Genomic DNA, 21,145 nt, shown 5'->3' on the forward strand with positions numbered 1-21,145 from the left:
ACATTAATTCCAAGTATTCTTAAAGACTGCCACGTCAAAGTAATTGGCTCAGAATTCTATACATTTTTTTTAGCTTTTGGAAGGTGGGTTAGATATATCTTATTTTTTCAGCAGTTGAAACAAGTTAGCCAGTATATGCAGTTTTGAAAATATCTAAGGTATGAGAGGGAATATTTATAATGACTAAGTTTTAGCAAATATACATGTGAGAACTTTATTAAATTTTGTAAAGTATATTTTAAATTATTTTCTTAGCATCTCACACATTCAAACCCACAATGTATGAAAGCCTTCTGTATCTGTTCAATTTCCTGGACTGATACAGCAAAAATGTGACATGCCACAAATTGCTGCATCAATCTTTTGGTGATATTACTACACAACTTTATGTGATATGAAATGACTGTTAAGAACCAGATATGATGCTTCACCAAATGACTAGTGAACCTGGAAAATTTGAAAAGACAGTTTTCAGTTTGAATATTGCAAACAAAGAATCCATCCTTGGGACTGCAGACTCTCCACCAGAGAGGCCAGAAGTCCAGGAGGAAGCAATGGCCATACATGTACTCCTTAAAGGACCCACAAGACAAAATAAGGATCCACACTCCTAATTCTACCCTATTTCCTTTCTGACTGCTATGGACAGAGGTTTCAGAATTTCATGGTCTTTTTTCTTTAGTTTTCTTCATGGCCATTTTCCTTAGTTAGGTTTAGATTATTTTACAATAATACCTAGTATAACAAATGTATTGTTGTTGCAAAAGTCCTAATATACTGTTAAAAGATATAAGTAGCTATTATCAGTTCTGGTCTCATTGTTCAGGTTTGTTGGTTCTAATCTGCTCCATAGTTTTTAGTGCTCTGTCAATTGGCCACAGAGGGCTGTGGAGCTGAAGACTGGGTGCAAATATCCCTACTCTTTGACAGCAAAAGGTCTCTGACAGGTTAACATGTGGTGTGCCTTCTAGATTTGATTAATTAAAATGTTTGTTTGATTTTAAACAGCTCTATTGCTTTCTTTACTTCAGGGAAGGCCACTCAGGTGAGGCCTGCATCATCCATGCAGTTTCGCCTTGAGACCCTGCAAAAATAATGAAAACTGTTTTTTTTTTTCAAAGAGACAGGAAGTACTGTGACCTTCTAAATCAGCACTTGCTTCTGTCCCACTTCACCTGAGTACATCAGCTCATGTAGATGATTTGGTGACCATGGCATTGACACAGATGAAGTAGTCTTTAAATAATAGCATGGAACCAAGAGGAACTCAGATTCAAGAAGCCGAAGGAATCTCACGATAACATATCCAAGGAATTGGACAACCATGCACTCAGAAATAGGAAAGGCAGCAGCATTGTCCTGAAGGCTGCTTTAGTTCTCACTAGGAGAAAAACAAACATAGGCACCATGAAACCACAGCTCAGGAGAAGGAAGTTAAGTGAATGGATTTGCTCAAATATCACAAGTGCAGCAATGCTGAAAGTTATGTATTGGAAACTTTCAGCAATTTTCCATTAAGTATGACTTCCATCATGGGTTAAAGAACCTGCAGAGAATATGAGGAGTGGGAAGCAAATCTATTATGACACAAGGTCAGGAGGTGCTTGCCCACACTGTGAGAGCTTCAGAGTACATATCTAACAAAACAGCTTATTTGGTATCAGTGACTGTTTGATGCATTATTATTTGTGTCTTAGGACCTCTAGTGTATATTGAGCTCTGTCAAGGTTCCTTCCCCACTCTGAACTCTAGGGACCTGCATGAAAACCTCCTAAGCTTACTTTTACCAGCTTAGGTTAAAACTTCCCCAAGGTACAAACTATTTTACCTTTTGCCCTTGGACTTTCGCTGCTACCACCAAACGTCTAACCGGGTTTTTTTTATGAGGAAAGAGCCATTTGGAAACTTCTTTCCCCCCCAAAATCCTCGCCAAAATCTTGCACCCCCCTTCCTGGGTAAGGTTTGGTAAAAAACCTCATCAATTTGCATAGATGAACACAGACCCAAACCCTTGGATCTTAAAAACAATGAAAAAACATTCAGTTTTCTTAAAAGAAGAATTTTAATAGAAGAGACAGTAAAAAGAATATAAACTCTGTAAAATCAGGATTGTAAAATGCCTTACAGGGTAATTAGATTCAAAACATAGAGAATCCCTCGAGGCAAAACCTTAAGTTACAAAAAGACACAAAAACAGGAATATCCATTCTATTCAGCATAGCTTATTTTCTCAGCCATTTAAAGAAATCATAATCTAACGCTATCTAGCTAGATTACTTACTAAATTCTAAGACTCCATTCCTGTTCCTCTTTTGTCCTGGCAAAAGCACCAGACAGACACAGATCCTTTGTTTTCCCCCCCCCCCCCAGCTTTGAAAGTATCTCGTCTCCTCATTGGTCATTGTGGTCAGGTGCCAGCAAGGTTATCCTAGCTTCTTAACCCTTTATAGGTGAAAGGGTTTTTTCCTCTGGCCAGCAGGGATTTTAAAGCTATTTACCCTTCCCTTTATATTTATGACAAGCTCTAATAAAAAATAAAGGACCAAGAGCCTACCCTTTTCACTTAAGATATCTGAAAGTTGAAAGTTTAGACACAATATTTCTATATTTTCTGGGTCTTATCTTTATTCTCTTTTAGCAAAGTGTCCAGCTGCTACCTCAAGTTGAATTGCTATGTTTATGTAGTATTACTCTCTAGACCTAGTCACTGGATCTAAAAGGGACAAAAGTACTTCAATCTTTTAGCTTGTCTACATGAGGATACTCAGGAAAATTAATCCAAATTACTTGAATATCTGAATTTAAAGTGGATTAGTTAAACCACATTAAAGCCCTGTGTGGACAGTCTCTTTCAGACTTAAAAGTTGCCTTAATTCAATTTAGCTTAGTTCACAAATTAAGCAAAACCTAATTAAGGCCCCTTTTAGTCTAAAAGAGAATGTCCACACAGGGGTTTAATGCAGTTTAACTAATCCACTTGAAATTAACAACTTTAGTTAGTTTGGAGTAACTTTTCTGAGTGTCCCCATGTAGACAGGCCCATAAACTTCTTTGAGACCACCTACTTTAATGACAACTAACTGCTATTTAATCACCCAAGAATGGGTAATATATACTAACAGTAACTAAAGGAGAATAAGATTTCTTACCTAGTAACTCTGGTTCAAGTAGAATAACAGAGATCCATATTCCACACCTTCTTCCCACTTTTCCTTCAGAATCTTTCATATTTTACATGGAAAGGAACTAGACTGGGCTCCTTCAGTAATTTTGCACCTAATGTTCAGTTCCATGAGGGAGCAAGCACATGACTCCAGCTTGTTTTCCCATAGATTAGGATCTCAGCATCAAGAATGCATGTTCTCCCTAGAAGGTGGATCCATAAGTGACATAATCCACTCAACTAACTGGAGTTATTAGGTAAGTAATCTCTACTTTTCTACATGTTAAATACTCAAGCTTCAGGACATAAACCAACTTCTGACTATGGGGATTTAGAAGGAACCTGTCTCCATGAATGATCTTTCCAGAGCTGTCTACTGCAGGGTTTCTCTTTTTGCAGTCTGGTATGCTGGCCACTGTTGGGGACAGCATATTGGACTATAGGAATCAATGGTCTGATCCAATATGGCATTTCTGAATACCCTTTAAAATATTGAGTTTCCAGCCCTGCTAATTTTTTTATGTATGGAGGAAGTGGTTCCTATCTGAGTATCCCATAACACTTAGATAAAAGCTTGTTTTTTTAGAGTAAATCTATGAATCAGCAATGCAGTTGGTAATTCTCCAAAGTATTTAAGTTTTAAAAGGGTTAACCAATGTATACCTATATGTTTCAACCATATATTCAAACAGTTCATCTAGTCTATTATTCAAAAGGAAAAAAAATGGTTATAGCACCTCTGTTTTTCACTGTATTTTCCCTGTGTGTAACATCAAGCTATTTTCCTCATTCTTCAGAGATTTTAACTATATGCACAAGCCATGTGTAGATAGTTGAAAATCCACTTCCATTAAATATTTAAATCATTCTGTTATCTTATTCTCTTTTAATACCCAATCAAAAGATTGGAAGAGTTGGGTTTTTTTGTTTGTTTTTTCTCCCCATTAGCCTCAAAAAAATTGGAAAATACATAAAAATGATAAGAAAATGGCATGAAGACAGGGAAGTTACACTGGAAGGTTTTTTCTGATCTTCTTGTACGTACTCTGTTTTCAGAGTATTTGAAAGCAGGCAAGAAAGCATTAATGAAAACATGACAGTAGAGAATAACAGATAATGATTTGAGTCAGTTGGATCAGTGAAGAATGGAGTCATGAAGAGAAGAAATTTGAGTCACATAACTGGCAAGGTAGGAAGCAGAGTGTTCAGACAAAAGCATGGAGTTAATAAGTTTAATCAGGGCAGGATGGATAGCTAGAGATGGTATATAAACACTATTTTGATTTTCTTTGCCTACATATAAGTGACACTTTCTGGATCAAACAGAGGAAGGTGCAATTCTTAAAGATAAACTCAAACATATTTTTAAGATTTCAAAATAAGGAAAATATAAGGCTTTTGCTTAAAATGATGGTGATGTATTTTAACAAAACTACCTCTGTGACCCAGTGACCTTTTGATAGCAACTGGTAGATGGCACAAGAGTGCAAAAGGGTCACATAAAGTCTAATGAAAGACTGTCACACTGGTCATCATGATCATTGTGAGATGTCTGAATAGAAAATATATGAAGAGTTCCATATAAATACTAAATATATATTCTCTATGTCTGAGACTTAAGGCAGGTCATGCAAACAGTCCCTATACTTCTGTCAGGCATGGGGGAAGAGACACTGGCTGATCATGTGCAAATTGAGTACAGTATGGTTCATAATGGATGCCTATTTACAATCTGAGCAAAATGCTGATCAATATATTGCAGGGACTATAGGAAAAAAACAAAAAATAAGGGTTATCCTGTTTAGGAGTAAGACAATGAACTTTTGAAACTATATCTGGGGTGCCAATAAACCCCGAGGGATTCCTTCAATCTGCAAGGACAAGACACCCACTGGATTGTTTCTAAGGGAATATCAGCCAAGTTGGTTGAAAACACTGGGAAAGGGACTTAGGTTTAGCTCTCTTGTAGGAGATAGGGAAATGCCTTGTTAGTTAAGTTTAGGCTATAGAATGTGCATTGTGATTTTATCTTATATTTGTTTATAGATTTGTTTCCAATATTCTCATTCTCTATCACTTAAATCTCCATTCTTTGATCAGAAACTTATTCTCATTTTCACCTTAAATATATCTAAGTGCTTCATTTTAAGCAGAGCAAAGATCATGAGTTGAATTGTGCAAGGTAGTGTGTACTATTCTTTGGGAACAGTGAATCTGAGAGTTCTGTGAGTGTTTAGTGGAACAGGGAAGGAGCACTCCAGGGGCCACTCAGAGGTGTTGATGGTACCTATCATCAACCTGGTGGTACCTATCAGCAACCTGTTTAAAGAGAGTGAGGCCTGCAGAGGCTAGTGGATTCAGGGAACTGGTCAATAGCAGGTACGTACAAGACTTCCTCACTCTAAGGGCAGGTGATAGTGAGTTGCCTCACAATTCTGAGTATCCCTGGGATGAGTCACAATCTCCCTGAAGCATCCTGCAAAATCTGAACTTCTTTGTTGCTCTGCTAGAATGACATCAAAAGCAACCCTAAGGAAAGGTCTGACAATGGGGTTTAGAATGGAATGGTTCTATTAAGGCTTTCTTTATGACATTTAGGATATCACTCATTTTGACAACTCTCACTTTGAACAGGAGCTCAGATAATTACCTTTGTATCTGACTCAACCAAAGTCTATTATTGCAAACAGAAGACGGCCACTATGTACCAGGTGCTAGCTACATGCTTCTGAGACAATCTGAAGAAGGGAACAGGGAGGGACTGCAAGCTACCAATACACAGCTCCTCTTATAAAAGACATCTCATCAGACATACCTAGGGTTACCATATTTGAACATTCAAAAAAGAGGACACTCCATGGGGGGGATATTTGCTTCTGCCCCCCCACCCCCAGCTCCACCCCAACTCCATCCCTTCCCCGCCCCCCTTTCCCCAAAGTCCTGCCCCAACTCTGCCCCATCCCTGCCCCATTGGACCCCTTCCCCAAATCCCCACTGTGGCCCCGCCTCCTCCCCCTTCCCTCCCAGCCACGCGAAACAGCTGTTTCACAGTGCAAGTGCTGGGAGTTAGGGGGGAAAAGCGGGCACTCTCTCTAATGATCAACATTTACTTTCTTTCTTGAATGATCAACTCTTCTTTGGGGAAAAATAATAATGGCAAAATCGGAGTTGTTTTTAAGAATTTTTAAATTCATTTATCCATGAATTTAAAAATTTCTCCTGGATGGCAATTTAAGAACCAAAAAGCTGGACATGTCCGGGAAAATACGGATGTATGGTAACCCTAGACATATCAGTACAGTACTCAGGAGGTCTGGACTGGTAGGAGACCAAGGAAGCACGGCCTGGCTGGATTCTGGATAATTAGTGCAGTTAAAGGAGAGTAGGATTAGGAGACAGTATGAGTTAGGTAGCATTAGCTTCTCCTGTTCATGTCAAAAGCATTTGATTCAATATGTTAAAAAAGATCAAAATTAAAACGTTTTTCATTCTCCTCTACCACCCTCCCCAATGCTTAATCTCTGAACACACTTAAGGCCACCAGCTTGGATTTCTTTCACCAAGTAACAATTTCTTCAGCTGTCATTCATGCTTAAGAAGCTTGATTTTAGGTATTGAGTATTTTAGAGCAGAAGCACACATAAAAATCATTGTAAAATTAAACAAACATTTAAAGCTTGAAGCACAGCCAAAGGAACTTGCCTCTTGTCATTGTGGATGTCATTGTGGATTTCCTTTGTTTGGGAAACACTTGGCAGACAAACAATTGCCTTGTAAACTAAAGCACCTGACTTCTATTACCCTTTTTATTATCTCCTTGTAAATTGACCATGTAGCAGACTTTGGAAAACACTGCTAAAATGCCTAGGCATTTACATGAATTTAAAAACCAATTTTAAATGACTGCTCCCCATGCAAGCTTCCCTGAACATTTGAATTATTCACGTCTAAGTCTCAGAGCTGGGAGGTTTAAAGGGATGGCTCTCTCTTCAACCTAGATAGGGAAAAAGGTGAAATACCAATTCTGGCCAGCATCATTTACATGAATTATAATGTTACTTACCTGTAGTTCCATATACTGTGTTCTATTACTTTGGTTGGAATTTGTCTGATCAGATTATTTAATTGACAGCAGGCTGTTACTGTAACTCAAGAAAGGGCAGAGGAATTGTGCCAAATATGCCTTGGTGTAAGTGGGTCACTGACTTCACAGGTAGCAGATTTTGGTTTGTGACCTGCATTTAAGTTCAACAAAGTGTAAACAGAGGGCTTTATCCTAGAGACCAGGAGCTCTAATTTAGGCCCTGTTTTGTTCTGGGCTCCCCATCTGAAGATTCTGAACCCTGTATGGAGTGATACTGTGGGAGTGACCTGGCAGCAGCAGCATGGAACTGACTTCACCGAAAGATCTGACCAGACAAGTGGTGGCCAAGCTGATGTCACAAACCTGGACCAGTTAGCATGTAAAGTGATCCTCAACTAGCATAGGGTCTATTTATGAGCCTATGTCAGTGGCATAACTTAGAGCTGGATGTCAGGAGCTCTTAGTGGGTTGGGAGCAGGATTTCAGAATCAGAGACCTGGATGCAGCTCACCCTGACACTGTTCTGGGCAGAGATAACCTGTCCCTATTAGACCAGTAGAACAGTTTTGCAATGAGATCCCAGATAAAAATATGAATTCTATTCATTAATATCTGTATATTCCTAAAACTATTGGATCACTTTGCTTGGCAACTATACCGTTAAAAAATTACAATCTAATACTGCTATTGAAATGGTAAAATATATAGTTTATTATCTTAAAAGCAGTATTATGGTCCTGAAAAACGTTTCAACTGATGACTGACTGGAGTAAGGTCAAACATATTAATGCCATAACTAAAATAAAATGGAAATATCTAATATATTATGCATTTAAAGAGTACTCCATCATAATTTAATAGGTCCAACTCCTGGGCATATTTTTCATGTACAGTGTAAAAATGTAATTGTCTTGATAAATGATACTCAAGGTATCCATAAATGTTATTGATTTTGCTAAAGGTGTGATGAAAAAAGCATTTCTATGTCATACAGGCAACCGAGTTTACAAAAGAACACACTTAAGATTCTTTTGTTTAAAATATTACTTGATTTTAAGTATCATAACTGAATAAGATCAATTTTGTTTTACATAGAAGTTTTAACTTGAAAACACCCATTTCCTCTCTCTTAAACTAAGTCAAGTTCTGTGCAATAAGATTGCAACAATTCTCCAGAAGCTGCTAACGGTATTCTAAATTAAGTTATAAAAAGTTTTCCTGAACATTTTGTCTTCCAGTTTTGAGAACTAAGAACTTTTCATCTTTTGTATGGGAGTTGTTGAAGTACTTGTATCACACTAGATGAAATCTCTAAGTGTCCCTAGATCCTACAAATGTGTATCTTCCCCATATTGTCACCTCTCTCATCCTGATGTGCCACTTTAGAAGTACATTTTAGACAGCTCAGAAATCAAGAATATGATTTACTACCAATAGTCTTACCTTCCCTCCTACTTCAGTTATTGCAGATCATCCATAAATAACAGTGGCCTGTAAAAATGAAGCTGGGGAAGACTGTGCTCAGGATCCATTCTGTTGATAATGGAAGACAAAAGATTGTTAAATTCTACTAATCCAGCCACAGAGTGGTCTGTTTGAGAACACACTCTCCCCTCAGAATCCTCTGGAACTCAAAAACTTCTATTAACCTCCAAAGGATAACAAATTTCTTGTTATTAGTTAAATATAAGTTCTGTAGTAAGCACAGTACTAATGCTTTTGTAACCTCTCCTGTCTGTATTGTCTGTCTCAGTCTCTGCAATTCTTCCCTATTTCCATGTGTGACGGCATTTGTGAGAGGAAGTACTGCCACTGTTTTTGACCAGCAAGATGTGGGGCACCTGAATTTTGCCCCAATTGGACAGATAAACCTTGACCACAATGCACAAGCAGAAATCATTGCTCCATGACATGAGCATATTAATCAGATTTCTCACCCTAACCCTTACTTTAGCTATGAACACCTGACTTGTAAAGTGAAGATATAATGACAGACAAGCTAACTAACATTGTGCAATTCATCAATTGTCAAACTTCTTTTTCACAGAAAAGCCAATATGCAGTATTACAATAGGTTAAAAATGTGGCCTAACGAATGTAACACCATTGAAATATATGTTGCAGTGAACTGGAGTCAATGACATCATACCAGAGATGAATATGGGCCACAGTGTTTACCAAGGTATAATCATGTATGGCTGTTTGTAGAAATTTAAAAACAGAGAAGTGACTTGAATTATGTTTTGGAGACTGTGGGCATGTTTCTCTTCTAACACTGATGAGAATCAAGAGTAACTTCCATTCATAGTCAACAGAATGGCATTGGTGTAAAACTAATGTAAAGTGATTGGAGAAGAATTAGGCCCATAATCTCCCTATGTAGAAGTGATTTGAGGAACACAAATAGAAGAAAAAAAGACAAATCATATGAAACGATAACTCATCTAAACTGTTGATTTTCAAAAACATACAACAGTTACCTATAGTAGTAAAATTGATTACCAACTGGACTGCCACATAATTTCGTAAGATACTTACTAACCTTACCAAGACTGTTAGATGATGCTTATCAGGATCTTCGTGAAGTATAGATTAATCAGACCATCCTCCCTATAGCCCACAATTTTACTCTAAACCAGTGATTCTCAATCAGGGGCACATGTATCCTTGGGGGGTATCCAGAGGTCTTCCGGGGGTACATCAACTTGCCTAGTTTAAAACTTTGCCTAGTTTTACAACAACAGCCTACATAAAAAGAACTAGAAAAGTCAGTACAAATTAAAATTTCATACAGATAATGACTTTTAGGCTTTAAAAATAACTTTTTGAAAAGGATCAAAATGACCATAATTTTATGAATGATTATGTTAGGAACAAATTTGCACGTCCCCTGGCAAAAATATTACACTTAAAATTCTTGTTACTTTGAAGAGTTTTTATTGCTCAACAGTTGCCTTCATTCGATTCTCCAATGAACTCTACAACTATTACGCAGAAAGGTTATTTGCATTTGTCCTTATTCCATAAAACAAATGGTAAATGTTTACCTTTTTTCCTTTTCTGAGGGGAAATACTTTGGATACACAAGAAATATTGCATTTTATTTTTGAGACTTTAACAATGAGTACATTGTATCCCTGCTGTCACTGGATTTTATTTAACTAACAATTCGTTCTGAAAAAATAGCAATTCTCAACTATTAACATTCCTTTCAGATCAATTAACATGAACATCAATGGGTTGTTCCCAAAGCCTCCATTCAGTGCCCTTACAAAATATTCTGTCCTATTTTATGATGGTTTGCTTGATATGAAATTCAAATATGCTATTAAGATGACTATATAAAGCTGGTTCCCACTAGCTCTCTGATGCACTTTGTTCTTTCTCTGGGCACACTCAGAGACCTATTCCTTTTTTTTTATTTGCTCATCAATTGTTTCTTTCATCCTCTCAAATCCTTTTTCAAATTCCTTAGTGCTCTTCAACAGATTTTTCATTTTGTTCCATTTTACACTAGATCCCATCTTGGCTGTGTAAATTTTGTAAGACAAGAATTTTCAACTTCCCTCTTATTTTCTAAATCCAGTCTAGATCATTTCTACTATAATGACATTAAAAAACTATAAAAAAGGCAAAAAAATTACTAGACAATCTAATAATGACCCTCAGGCCCTCTCTACTCACAAAGTTGACCCATTTAACTGAAGGGGTGGGTTGCACCCGTTTAGTTAAACCTGTGCAACTGTGTGTAGATTCTACATTAATTTTAATCGGGTTTATATCAGTTTAGCTGGTCTTTGTTATTTAGGGAAACAAGTCCTAAGTCAGTTTTAAACCAAAATAAGAATGTCTACACAGAAACCTGCACATGTAAAGCTAGAATGATTCTCCAACAGCCAGTTGATCAAGATTAATTATTTCAGAAGTGCATATATGGAAGCAAAATCATTCTTCCTATTGAAAACAATGGCCTATTGATGATAATTTCTCCATTGTGAGAAATCTTTCCTTTTTTGTAAGTTACAATTCAATAAACAAATACATAAAAACCCTCAATGGATCACATCAGAACACCTACAATAGAATTCATAACAATGAGAAAATAAAAGATCTGTGTTTCCACATCTGAGAGACAGCAAGTGAAATAAATATTAACAGATATTGTTAACTATTTATTCAAAGACAGAGGTACCAAGGCTGCAACCAGGGAATAGAGAACACATAATAAGGGATGCCTCCACGATTAATTTAGTTGAGATAAGGATTAGCATTGGGAGACTGCTGGTTACTGGGGGACTGTCAGCGTATGTGCCAGTGGTTTCATAAGCTGTTATAAATATATATGATGTGTTATGGTCAAAATAAAGTTATGGCTGGTAAGCTACTTTTCATCTTGAAATGGACATAGAACTGCAACAATTGCGAGGTTCAGACCTGATCCTCCACTGGAATTTTCCTTCTCATCATTACCTTAGCTTTGTAACATGTACCTTACAGATACCCCTTCTTATTTTGGGCAAGGAAGGTGGAGCATCTAGCATGACAATGTCTAATCCTTTATTTATTACTTTTCCTTTTAGTCCCCCTAGCCCCCATTTGTTTGTGGGTGTATTTTAAGGAAGGGTATTTTATCATATTTTCATTATATTGTACCTGTTTTTATTCTATCATATGGCACTCAATGTTTCAGTGGGGAAAGGGAGAGAGTCTTATATAAATAATTATTTTTAACCAAATGCATTCTCAGAAGAGTGTTTTTAAGCTTTTTGGCATGTGAAGAACTGACTTAAGACATGATACACTTTTTGGAGAGAAGTTTGTCATTTCGTATTTCATAACTATTAGATTAAAACATGCATGTTCCTGGAAGTAGAATAAAGAAATGTGATACTGTTTTAAACACATTCCTACAGGTTGAACTAAAAACATTTCCATTACTACTAAGCCATTTAAAGTAGTTCTTCAATATGGGGGGGAAGTATAGTATTACATAGAGCTGTAAAAAGAAAAGGAGTACTTGTGGCACCTTAGAGACTAACAAATTTATTAGAGCATAAGCTTTCGTGAGCTACAGCTCACTTCATCGGATGCATTGATCATTCATCGGATGCATTCATCGGATGAAGTGAGCTGTAGCTCACGAAAGCTTATGCTCTAATAAATTTGTTAGTCTCTAAGGTGCCACAAGTACTCCTTTTCTTTTTGCGAATACAGACTAACACGGCTGCTACTCTGAAACCTGTCATAGAGCTGTAACAATTTGTCTACATAATGTTATTTGGATGCCAATAAATTACGTAGTAATAATAGGAAGGAAGCATTTGACATTAGTAACACAACTTACACCAAATATGTTTAAGATAAATTGTCGTCATATTTTAATTCATTTAGAATTTGATTATAAAGATTTGAGACTGCAAATGAAAATGAATGAAAGATCATTTTTTCCCCCAGTACATCATTTAGCAACTTATACCTTCCCATGAAAAAAGCCTGGAATGAATGGTCTTGCTCAGGTAAGTTGAATGTGTACTTTGCCATCATACAAAGTACTTTTCCAGTTTCAGCTTTTTAAAATACTTTAGAATGGCCATGTAGAATTAGCACCATCTTACTAAACAAATCTGCCCCTCTTATATACTGAGTCATATCTGCTGATTTTGGGGATATAATATAGTTTTTACTATTTTATGCTCCTGTTAGCCCTGTAGAATCAACACAGGTATGACAGAGAACTTGATTCTACTCCTTCCCGTGCACAGTTCAGAAGAATTCCAGTTAACCATAACTGTACAAAGCCAATAGTACTGCACAAGTATCATTTATTCAGAACATGATCTGCAGGACTCTTTCTATAAGTGGTGATGCATGAAAAACCATGCTTGACTTTCAGATCCCAAGTAATGTTTGTGGGGGTGGCTGTTAAACAAAAACAGGTCCAAGTCTGCTCTCTGTTACACGGGTTTCATTCCAGAGTAACTTCTAAAGTCAATGGAACAATTACACTGGTGTAATTGAGGTCCTGATCCTGCAAGCTGATCTGTAGGGAATGACGTACTTCATAAAGTCAGTGGGGCTCCATGCAGGCACGGGGCCTGCTCTCACAGAAAGATTGCATGATCAGGTCCTGGAGTATAGTTTGGCCCAACATAATTTTAAATGAAACAGCAATGCCCACCACCAATTTTTGCAGTTACTATACAAAAAGAAAGCACACAAAAAGCATAGTTCTATTAAGAGTGTTTTTGAGCTGTGTCTTTAACCTGCGCACAGTATTAGATATTATATTTAGAGAAACATCTGCTGCCTCTAGAATACTGGGCAAGCGATATGCTGATGGTGAAGTTTTTTCAGTTGCTGTAATCAGCACTTAATGCAGTGAGATATTTTTCTACGTTCTAGCTAAAAATCTGAAAAACTGATGTCTGAATGTGAAGACATTGTGAAGTTGGCTAAATAGAAAGGGCACATTTCAGTTTCTTAGTAAATAAGATATTAAATTTATAACTAGAGTTGATAACTGATTTTTCAGTTTGCTGGCAGCTAAAAAAAGATTTTTTTGAACTTTTGGTGAATTTAAGTCAGAAAAAAAATTGGTTTGGTGTATTTTTCATAAAAGCAAAGGACATGAAGGACTAGTTTCACAAAATACAGCAGCAGGAAGTGGTATGTAGGTCTCTCAATCTCTCCCTCTGTACCTCTCCCACTTTGTATGAAATAATTGAATAATAATTGTGACACAGAGAGAGAGAGAGAGAGAGAGCGGATGCCCCACCCCTAATACCCAAGATATTGGGGACTAGGGCACTCAAGCCTGAATCTTTCACATCCCAGGTGAGTGACCTAACTAATGGGCTAAAAGTTATAATGGGAGCACTGTGTTCTTCTCCAGTTTTGCTACATGATTCCAGCTTGAAAAATTAAAATGAGATGTTTTGTTAGTGTCAAAATAGTTCATTTAGACATTTCTGAAATTCTCATTTCAATTGAAACAATTCTCCAAAATCCACATGAATTGAAAAAATGTTTTGGTCAACCCAAATCTCATTTTTTATAAAACAGTAAGTTCTGTCAGGAAATTTTCATCCAGCTCTATTTACAACATGCTTTAAATAGGTCAAAATATATTTTGAACAGAGCAGAATAAAAACCTTCACAAGTTTTTTTGTTTTGTTTTTGTTAGTTCTAGGAAAGTAGGGTGTGGCTCTACAGGATGATTTAGATAAATATAAAGGAAAAACGAGCATTTCTGCCTCTTATATTTAAAATGTTATATTCAGTGATGAACTGTCAAAATCTTAACCATGGGTTCCCTCCTCACCCCACGAGGGGGTCGTTGCCCACCCCCGCCCCCCCTGGACTCCTGCCCCATCCAACACCCCCGCATTCCTTGATGTCCCCCCCAGGATCCCTGCCTTATCCACACACCCCCCCCCGACTGCCCCCAGAACCAGGCAGGAGGGTCTCGTGGGCCACCGTAGTGGGTGCCCACCCCACTCCTAAGAGCCAGAGGCACCTGCCAGGGGGCGAGGTGGGAAGTCCTGGAGGTGCTTACCTGGGGCAGCTCCCAGGAAGCATCCGGCAGGTCCCTCTGGCTCCTAGGGGCAGGGGAGCATAACTAGTGGGGGAGCAGGGGGAGCAGTCACTCCCCCACTGATCACATCAAAAGTGGTGCCTTAGGCACCGACCCCCTGGGTGCTCTGGATCTGGAGCACCCACAGGGAAAATTTGGTGGGTGCAGAGCCCTGGGAGGACTGAGAAGCAGGTGGCGGCTTCCTGCTCAAGCTGAGGGTGATGGAGGTGAGCTGGGACAGGGAGCTGTTCCCCTACGTGCCCCAGGTTACCTGCTGGGGCGCAGGCGGCCCTCCTCACGCCCCCCCGCCCCAGCTCACCTCCGCCTCCCTAGGCCTGAGCAGGAAGCCACGGCCTGCTTCTCAGCCTGCCCCAGCTTCCCACACAAACAGCTGATTCGTGGGAAGCCTGGGGGGGCAGAGAAGCAGAGCAGGGCAGCGTGTTCAGGGGAGGAGGAGTGGAGGTGAGCTGGAGTGGGGCAGTCCTACACCCACCAAATTTTCCCCTTGGGTGCTCCAGGGCTGGAGCACCCATGGAGTTGGCACCTAAGGTGCCACTTGTGGCCGGTTAAATTTAGAAGCTCTTTTAGAACCAGTTGTCCCTCGTGGAACAACCAGTTCTAAAAGGGCTTCTAAATTTAACAACCAGTTCTAGTGAACCGGTGCGAACTGGCTCCAGCTCGCCACTGGTTATATTTAAATATCCTTCTTTAATTCCCCTGTAAGAGACAAAGCTAATAATCAATAGCAGTACATTTTTAAAAATAAAAACCACTTCAAAAACTGTAGTAAACAGTCATTTGAAAAATATACCAAAATATTTCTCTCCGAATACAAGATGGCTGGAAAAAACAAATTGCTATTGGCTAGGTTTTCAGAAGTGCTGAGCACCCAACAGATTCCATAATTCTTAATAGGAGCTCTCTGGGGTGCTGAGCTTTTTTGAAAATCTGGTTCCTGTGGCCCAGCTTATGCTCCAGAAATCTGCACACAGAGGGTACTTTACGTCTACCTGTCTCCCTGTGAATCTAAAATTACAATTATGTAACTATAAACGGCTTTCAGGACTGGTCAAAAAGGAACATTAACCTGGGCTGAATATTCATTTTCATGCCTTTAATCCTCCTAAACCACAGTACTGGGAACTTCTGCCATCTGTGAAGAGTAATGTAGGCCTGTAAGAAAGAAATAATTGCCTATTTTTCTTTAAAGTTTTAGGATGTGCAGGGATATTCACACCTAAATATCTCACACAAAAGCTTTTAAAATCAAAGGCTGCATCCAAAATTGTCTGCCCTTCATGATCAGTTCCTAGAAATAGAATATATCTGGCTTGGAACAGTTAACAGTAAAGTCTAAGAGGTCTCCAAACAATCATACAGAAGGGAAAAAAAAGGGAGTTTGCTATTCTTTGGATTCCCCAGTTCCCAGAAATAAAATGTGATAGTTAATTGTTTTGTTTTTAGTATTTAATACAACAACACATAAACCTTCAGTGATTACATATTGTCTTTCCAATTTTGCCTTAGATAACTTTATCCATTATGGGCACTTTTCTCTGAAGCTTCTTGTACTGGCCACTGTCATACAGCGCACTGGACTAGATGTATCAATGGTCTTATCCAACATGGCAACATTACCTGTGTTCTTATGGTGGTCGGACAACAGAGTAATTCATTAGGAGCTGAAAACAGATATAGAGGAAATGAAGCATCACAACAAGGTTGCATGGCACAAGTGAAGTGAGTAAAAAAAAATACAGTGAGATATTGCAGGCTTAATGGGAAAGACAGAGAAGTACTTTATTTGATGTCAGAAAACTCTTAAAGGCAAACTAGGACAATATGAGGGTGGGCTGAGGATTCCAAAATGACAGAAGTTAGTTAATTTTTATCTGTCATAAGAACGGAGTTTAGAATAGAGATTTAGCTAAGCAAGGCTAGATTTGAAATTTATGAAAGCAAAGGTAGGTTTTGATAAAGAGTTGGTTATCTTGGATACAGACAAATGTGCAGGAGAAGATGCATCATAAATCACAGGAGTTATGAAGAATAACTTTCTGAACCACTGACATTTAAAATGATAATATGATTTCAGCCTTTAAGAAAAAAGAAGGGGGAGAGAGGGAGTGTGTGAAGCTGGCAACCAGTGCCATATAAATACATTTCTTTACAAAATGATAGAACCATCACTTGAAAAACATTGAAATAGTTTAGAGAATATCATCATGGGAACTGAACACAGGTTGATTGAGAGCAAGTCTTGCCAGACTAACTAAATTGTTTCTCTGCTTTGAGAGGCATTGCAGATGAGGTAATATCTTTAATTTATTTATTTTGGTGTGTTTTTTGTTGTTATTGTTGACTATCTCCAAAACTAGTAGAAAGGCATGCAGTTGATTTATGGTGGATTTCAGTGAAGACATTTGATATTATGCCACAGTATATCCTAAGGGGAAAATGTAATCACGTTGACTTGGCAAGAAATACAATTAGATGGATCAAAGTCTGGCCATCTAACGCAATTGAGAGTAATTATAAATGATAGTCCATCTAGTTGAGGAAAAATGTCCCCCGTTGTCCCACATGGATCCATATTGTGTCCCATTTTGTCTAATATATATAAAAATTATCTGGAAAACCTAAGTAAATAACGATTTAATTAAATTCAGACAGTTATAGGCTAGGAGGGCTGTTAAACACTGAGAGTAGGAAGAGTAGAAAGACATTAGAATGGACTAGGACCAATGAAACTGAATTTAGATAGTTTCAGAGTAGCAGCCGTGTTAGTCTGTATAGTTCTTGACATCTGATTTGTGTCCATTTATTCTTTTACGTAGAGACTGTCCAGTTTGACCAATGTACATGGCAGAGGGGCATTGCTGGCACGTGATGGCATATATCACATTATATAAAAGAATAAATGGACACAAATCAGACATCAAGAATTATAACATTAAAAAACCAGTCGGAGAACACTTCAATCTCTCCGGTCACTTGATTATTCTAGACCTGAGAGTGGCTATCCTTCAACAAAAAAACTTCAAAAACAGACTCTAGCGAGAGACTGCTGAATTGGAATTAATTTGCAAACTGGATACAATTAACTTAGGCTTGAATAGAGACTGGGAGTGGATGAGTCATTACACAAAGTAAAACTATTTCCCCATGTTATTTCTCCCCCCACCCCACCCCTCACCGTTCCTCAGATGTTCTTGTTAACTGCTGGAAATGGCCCACCGTGCTTGTCACCATGAAAGGTTTTCCTTCTTCCCCCTCCTCCTGCTGGTGATGGCTCATCTTAAGTGATCACTCTCCTTACAGTGTGTATGATAAAACCCATTGTTTCATGTTCTCTGTGTGTGTATATAAATCTCCCCACTGTATTTTCCACCGAATGAATCTGATGAAGTGAGCTGTAGCTCACAAAAGCTTATGCTCAAATAAATTTGTTAGTCTCTAAGGTGCCACAAGTACTCCTTTTCTTTTTGTGAATTTAGATGAATATTCTATATGGTAACTCATTCTAGGACCAGGTTTCAGAGTGGTAGCCATGTTAGTCTGTATCAGCAAAACCAATGAGAAGTCTTTGTAGCACCTTAGAGACTAACAAATTTATCTGAGCATAAGCTTTTGTGGGCTAGAATCAACTTCACAAAAGCTTATGCCCAAATAAATGTGTTAGTCTCTAGGTTGCCACAAGGACTCCTCATTGTTTTTATTCTAGGGCCAGATTCTAATACCCTTATTCATGTTTGGTTGCAACTTACTCTACCGGTCTGGCCACTATTTGTGGAGTCTGGATATCCAGTCTTTTCTTATTTTCCTACCGTATTTAACAATAAGGACATAAGAAGCTGGCATTTGTGAAACCAGCACTTCTAAATATCAGCGGGGCCCTATTTCAGCAGTCCATTCGTTTTTCAACAGAGATTTAAGCATATGCTTCATATAAGGAACATGAGTCATTTCTATAGGACTGAATTGCTTGAATGTTTTGGTGAACTGGGGTCTAGAATATGGAAGGAAGGGACTTAGAATACATTAATTTTGAAGGAGATTCCAGAATATTTGTCCAGGAATTTTTGTATTCTAATCATGGTTCTGCCACTAATTTGTTTCATATCAAAAACTCCAGTGGTCCTGCTTGGAGGATAAGTACATAAGTAGAGACCTGCATGGATACAAAAATGTGGATCCGCATCCCATCTGCATCCATCGGAATCAATGTGCACCCGACCCATGATCCGCTAGCTGTCTTCTATGTGTATCCGCATCTGCACCAGCAGCAGCAAGCCATCTCACAAGGGCTAGTAACGGGGGAGGGGGAGAGGGAGTGGAGATGAGCGAGGGGGGGAGAAGGTGTCATAAAGGTGAGGACTGGGGGGTAAGTAGTGGCACAGGATTGGGGTCTCAAGAAAAAGAGGCAGCATGGGGGCGGGGGCGGGGGGAAGGGGTGTCTCATTGCATGCTGCTTGCAGAGGCTTGCGAGCGACAGCAGCAAGCAGGGTGTTGCATCACAGTAGGGTGGAGGGATGGGGTGTCAGGGCCCCGCCCCCTCCAATCCCCACCCCCCACTGCCAAGGATCCAGTGGGCCAGGAGCACGGCCAGTGCTGCCGGGATGGGCCATAGAGGGGACACTGGAACTGCCAGGCAGTGTTCATTGATGCTGTTAGTGCTTTTCCTGCATGTGGATCACACTCTTCTCATACTTTTTGAAGAGTGTTCCGTCTCTGGCTGCAAAACGGGAGTATAGATCTTGTGATAACTCCAGGGAATTAATTTTGTGGCATTTTGATAAGAAGGTGAACAAAGTGGTCATAGTTTTTAGGTGTTGACTTGATATAGTGTATCCCATCTTTAACTTTGTTAGTATATTCATTTCAGTTTGTTCTGCTGAAATTCTCATGTGGTTTCAGCATTTTTTCAACTAGTGGTGTTCCCGGGGTTCTTCCAACCCAAAGCTCTTGGTAACTTTTATTCTGTGCGAGGTGTTGTCAAGGTTCCTTCCCCACTCTGAACTCTAGGGTACAGATGTGAGGACCTGCATGAAACCCCCTAAGCTTATTTTTACCAGCTTAGATTAAAACTTCCCCAAAACTATTTTACCTTTTGTCCCTGGACTTTATTGCTGCCACCACCAAGCGTCGAAGAAATATAACCGGGAAAGAGCCCACTTGGAAATGTCTTTCCCCCAAAAATCCCCCCAAGCCCTAAACCCCCTTTCCTAGGGAAGGCTTGATAAAAATTCTCACCAATTTGCATAGGTGAACACAGACCCAAACCCTTGGATCTTAAAAGCAAGGAAAAAGCAATCAGGTTCTTAAAAGAAGAATTTTAATTACAAAAAAAGTAAAAGAATCATCTCTGTAAAATCAGGATGGTAAATACTTTACAGGGTAATCAGATTTAAAACATAGAGAATCCCTCTAGGCAAAACCTTAAGTTACAAAAAGAGACAAAAACAGGAATATACATCCCATTTAGCACAACTTATTTTATCAGCCATTTAAACAAAACAGAATCTAACGCATATCTAACTAGATTAACCTTTTACAGGAGTTCTGGCTTCCATTCCTGCTCTGGTCCTGGCAAAAGCAACACACAGACAGAGAGAACCCTTTGTCCCCCCGGCCCCAGCTTTGAAAGTATCTTGTCTCCTCATTGGTCATTTTGGTCAGGTGCCAGTGAGGTTATCTTTAGCTTCTTAACCCTTTACAGGTGAAAGGGTTTTTCCTCTGGCCAGGAGGGATTTAAAGGTGGTTAGTCTTCCCTTTATATTTATGACAGGTGGTGTCAGGAAATAAATCAGGGGAGAGATGGCCGTCCAACCAATAGTGGTTTCAGGCACTTTACAGATTTGCCAAAGTCTCCCCCGTACAGTGGAACTCCAGAACCAAACATTCAGAATAGCAGGGCATTGTAGCTGTGAGGAAAGTTTCCAAGAACTGTTGTGAGCTTGGAGGAGAACACTGCTATTGTTTTGTATCAGAAAACAGATTACTGATGACTCAAGTTTCAGAGTAGCAGCCGTGTTAGTCTGTATCCGCAAAAAGAAAAGGAGTACTTTTGGCACCTTAGAGACTAACAAATTTAGTGTAACTCATGAAAACTTATGCTCAAATACATTTGTTAGTCTCTAAGGTGCCACAAGTACTCCTTTTGTTTTTGATGACTCAAGGTTTTTCTTTAGGCTACGCAATAGGAACTAATCATTCCTGGCTATGGGTGGTGGTCCTTCAAGGGAGATCACAATGCAATTAGGCAGCTTCAGTATTTTGGATATCAAGGGTTCATTACTAGAATTGGTCTGAAAACTGCTGAGCT

General features: G+C 38.9%; 1 long non-coding RNA gene across 1 annotated transcript in view; it reads right to left on the minus strand.

The window, feature by feature from the left end:
• Positions 1-255: 255 nt before the first annotated feature.
• LOC122458989 overlaps positions 256-21,145 on the minus strand; it is an 89,185-nt gene continuing 68,295 nt past the window's right edge. Inside the window, exons 2-5 of the long non-coding RNA XR_006279376.1 lie at positions 8,691-8,780; positions 7,227-7,398; positions 1,176-1,381; positions 256-1,084 (exon numbers count right to left, since the gene is read on the minus strand). This is a non-coding gene — a long non-coding RNA (uncharacterized LOC122458989). The remainder of the gene's footprint in view (positions 1,085-1,175; positions 1,382-7,226; positions 7,399-8,690; positions 8,781-21,145) is intronic.

Source organism: Dermochelys coriacea, chromosome 1, assembly GCF_009764565.3.
Source record: "Dermochelys coriacea isolate rDerCor1 chromosome 1, rDerCor1.pri.v4, whole genome shotgun sequence".
Classification (NCBI taxonomy): Eukaryota; Metazoa; Chordata; order Testudines; family Dermochelyidae; genus Dermochelys; species Dermochelys coriacea.